The sequence below is a fragment of the Hippocampus comes genome, unplaced genomic scaffold, assembly GCF_001891065.2.
Source record: "Hippocampus comes isolate QL1 unplaced genomic scaffold, H_comes_QL1_v1.1 scaffold170, whole genome shotgun sequence".
Classification (NCBI taxonomy): Eukaryota; Metazoa; Chordata; class Actinopteri; order Syngnathiformes; family Syngnathidae; genus Hippocampus; species Hippocampus comes.
Genome location: NW_017806171.1, coordinates 195,448 through 200,004, shown reverse-complemented (window position 1 = coordinate 200,004; position 4,557 = coordinate 195,448). Strand labels below are relative to the sequence as shown.

Genomic DNA, 4,557 nt, shown 5'->3' with positions numbered 1-4,557 from the left:
CTGGCTGAGGGGGGAGCCGCCGAGCCCGCACCGAAAAAGGCCACAGAACACCACAAAAAGGAAAAGTGGGCCACACGGCCGAGGACAGACAATGTTTACTAACAAGACTAAATGAATTGCAACGACAGTCGAAAGCACAAAAAGAGTCCAAATCGAAATCAAGTCTCGTGCCGAGTCCAAAGCCAAAGAAGGAAATTGAGTTTGAAAGATGGACGGCGAGGGGGCTCGCCCAACGTTCATTCCAAAGAGAGCGAGCGGCCTTGGCGCAAGACTCCGTCCCCGCTGAGCCTCCGCTGACTCCACCGAACTTCCAATCGTGTCCCGTCCGGAGACCCGAGGACCCGAGGCACTCGCAGCTCAGAAAGGTAAGGGCCATTTCAAGATTTGAAAACAAATGAAAGCGTCTTCCGAAGAACTCGAAAACGAGCCAGTGAAGGGATGCCAGAGTGGGAGTTTTTGTTGTTGTTGTTGTTGAGACACCGTTGCTATTTTTAGACACTGCGGGAATTCCGCCTTAGCATCATCCCACCAAGCCGTGCGTGCAAGACGACAAATCTACACCAGGTCGATGAATTGCTCTTACTCTACTCAAGTATAATTTGGCTTCGCAGGCCAGCCCAAATGACGATTGCGCCGCAGTCATCAGCTTTCAGCCTGGAGCAAGCTGTTCCTCTCATCTAGTAGGAAAGTGGCGGTGTTGTTTTGCAGCATGCGTGCGCGCGGGGGCTTCCGGGTGCTTGTTTAAGGGAGCAGTGTTGAAGGTCAGCTCGGCGCTGAGGAGAGGAACGTCGCTTGGCTAATTAGCTCTCCCGCAGAGAGCGCCGCATCTGCTGCGTCTGTGCAAGCTGCGCGCGGCCATGGCTTGCATGCCTGAATCACTCCTTTGCAGAAGTGCAGGAGATGCGTATTTAGGGCTCGGAGATTTCTCATGCCTACATTTTGAACCGGAGATATTTTTTTTCTTCTTCTTTTTTTCCTATCGGTGTCGTCAGCTCAGGCCAGATTGATCCCCGGCTGACATTTGTCAAGGGTTTGCCGCCGCGACGTTGCTTGTGAACAAAATGTACAGTGGGGGATTCCTCTGCGTTGCTTAGCAACACTGCCAATCGCCTCGTATGTTGTTGTACTTCCTGAGCACGTGCTTTGAAAAACACGTCCGGTCAACGGAAGCGAATCTCGCTGAAATTGTGTCTCACTTCCGAAAGGGAGTCTCCCCGGGGGAAGCTCGGCCGAGACTGTGAAATGGCAACGCCGACGATTTTGACAATCGTCCGTAACGGAGACAAAATCAGACCAGAGTTTGAGGTCGACAGATTGAGAGATGATCTGAACTGGGAAAGTTCAAATGGTTTGAAGCAGTGAGGAGCAATCGTGTTTCCCTCAAAGTCGGCTTCGGCGGCGCTTGCCGATGGCGGCCAACATTTGCTGACTGAATGTTTTCACCGATGAAGTCAGGACGCTCCGGTTGTTTGTGTCGTGTCTTATCCAATCAGTATTTCTTCATAGACACGAATTTGTCTTTGACATGTTTGTACTGGATGACATATTCGTGTTTTTACATCTCCAGATGTTCAGAGTGTACGAAACATCGTAGTTGGCGGCCATTTTATTGGAAATGGATACAGTGAATGACCGTTAAATGGGACAGATTTGTTCGGTTTTTCGAGGTACGTTGAGGTTCATAAGTTGAAAGTAACGTCAATAGCTACTGTCATTGACTGTGGTTGTGTCAGAGCCTGGATTTCCAGGTATTAATGAATCATATGGGTAAATTCTTTCAATCTCTTCCCGATGATGAAAGAATCCAAATTGTAGCGAGCTCGCTTTTGCGTCATTAAAAGGGTCCACGTCTCCGGGAGCAAGTGCGGCTTTTACCTGTCACGTGCGACCATGCTCACGGAACGCTTGCCTGTGCAAATGATTGCTGCTGGCAGGTCCACGGTGCAACCGTTGCTTGAAGGGATCTTCTTATCCCGCCCCTCTGACCCGACTATGTCACAGCAGATGTTCTTTTTCTTATTGTTCTCTGCTCTCCATGCCACCTTTTTTACGCCTGCGGGAATGCAGAAATGCGCCGCGCTCTGTAGCTCGACTGGAATGTCAAATTTGACATGAAGTCGAAGTCCCGTACGTGGCTGTGTATTTTCCTCGAGGTCTGTCTGCACTTTGGTGAGCACATGATGAATGAGGAGAAGTAGTCCAAAATAATCGACGTTTTATTTGAAGCATTAATCACTGGCATGCAGTACTTTAATAAAACAGGAAATAATTTGACAGCGTTGACCAAAACGGAATCATCTCTCCGGATCGGCACAATTTCTGAGACGGGGTCTTGTATTTAATTGCATTTGATTTGATTGTTTATGTAGGTGTTGTGCTCTCCGGATGAAATCCAAGTCATGAGCTCAAAGGTCAGGAGCAAACTGTGAAAGAAAGTGCACCAAAGAATGAAAATCTTGATCTTTCGTGTAGCTGCTGCACTTCCGATTCCAAAGAGTCCTCAAAACCCCAAATAGCTCTCTCGCGACAGTTAAGGTATGTTGAGGCACTTGGAGCTCCCGTTGTGCTTCTCTTTCAAAGCGTTTCTATCTTGAAACTTTTGGTCGACTCGTTCAACGACAGAAACCTCCCGTTTTTCGAACCGTCGGATGATGGAGTCATAATTTGAGATGAGCGGCAACGATTGTAAACGTTCCCGGGTGGCGAAATGTGTCTGGCGGAGGCAAATCAGTTCAGAGCTGTCGGGCATTTCATTTCACGCTCTCAGAGTGGTCCGACCGGCGCACTGTAAGCAACTTGATTCATCACTTTTCATTTCGACTTGAGAACAGCATTCAAAGGCTGTTTTTACTGCCCCCCCCCCCTTGCAGGAAACTATCATTGTGCATGAGGGGGCTTCAGTTCTATGCAGGCGGGGATTAAAATTGGCTCCCGTGCTGCGAAAAGCTGAGGAAAGAGACAAGTTGTACAGAAAGACCCGAGGTTCCGGAAAGCTGAGCGCGGTGTGCCAGCGCCGCGGGACAAGGGCTCAGTGTCACTCCGCGGCTTTAAGATGAAAGCTTGATGCCGTCAAGGACGTTCGCGCGAGAAGCGGGGGTTCGAAATCTCAATTCAGGCAAGCGCGCACGCTCCGAAACAAACGTGCGCGCGATGAGGGGTCGGAAGGTAAGCGGCGGCTGTCGACTGTAATTACCACCATGGCCGCGGAATCGGCGTGCGGCGCATACTCGGAAGACAGGTTGTCACCAATCTGTCACCTCGTGTCTGCCGCGGGTTGGACGCACTTGACTGCAGTCCCAAAGACTTTCCACGGGGCTCCGAGTTGAACAATTATTCTTGACTTCTTTAAATGGTTTCACAGTCATAATGGCCCTGCAACTGAAATGGCAACTACGATGTGGCCCGCGACAAAAATGAGTTTGACGCCGCTGGGTTCACCTATTTCCAATGCTTCCACGTGAGCAGACTTTGGTCGAAGACCACCAAAAGAAAGAAAAAAAAAAATTTCAATGAAAACTGAACCGGTCACATTGAAATGTAGAAACAATCTGGGGCCAACATACGCTTTTGATTTTAAAAGAGTTTATTTCATAAACAATATCTCAATTCACATATACGGTCAGGATAGAAAATGACAAAAATACAGAAGGGGAGGGGAGGGGAAAAAAAATAAACGCAGGGCTTCCAATCAACTGCACGTCGATGTTGGGCATGGGAACGGGAGATGATTTGGACTCGGACACAGAAAGGATGCAGACGAGATTTGGGAAATGTCTGCTCTTGCATTGACAAAATGACGAATTTGCCACGTGACCTATTGACTCATATCGGACTTGAAGGGAATCGTGTGCTATCACAAGCGTAGGCGGTGTATTTCGTGCGAGCGGAGGTGACGCCGATATCGGCAGCGACGGTTGAACCGGTGACTGATTCCAAACGACAAAGTCCACGTGCGCTTCTTTTTTTTTTTAACATCTGAAAAAAAAATAATCATTCAACTCAACAAGGATGCGATTCAAATCTCACACTTGACAGACACGATTAGCCAAAAGAGCAATTTGGTCCCTCGGTGAAATAGAACTAGAAAACTGTCAAATGCAACAATAGCTTCCCTGTTTTCAATTGGACAGACTGGAAGACCTTCAGCGGCGCGCCTGACACCATCACCAACACTCAGCTAAATATCGCAAACGCTGTGCAAGATTAAATACACGACTTGTGCAATTGTGTGCGTGCGTGCGTGCGTGCGGAAATGAGATTTCTCTCAAGCTGTTTTGCCTTTGAGTTGGGCCTTTTCGAAAAGTTTCTCATGGAGCGACACAAAAACAAGAAGAAGAAGAAGAAGGCATTCGCCGCATACATACGTGTCCGCGGGAAATGCCTTTCGGACAAAGAGTACGTCAAAAAAGTCCTAACGTATGTACGTGCCGCCCCCCCCTCACCCCAAAAAAATGGTTTTAAAATTTTCCTTTTAGCAACGTGATCCGGTTCGTCCGCACGTTCCCCGTTTCCGACTCACGCTTGCTACGGTGGGTGAGGTTCCGAAGCGGGACGACG

The 4,557-nt window shown here is 48.7% G+C and overlaps 1 pseudogene; it reads left to right on the top strand.

Moving 5' to 3' along the window:
- Positions 1-297: 297 nt before the first annotated feature.
- LOC109531792 (intraflagellar transport protein 20 homolog pseudogene) overlaps positions 298-4,557 on the top strand; it is a 32,903-nt pseudogene continuing 28,643 nt past the window's right edge.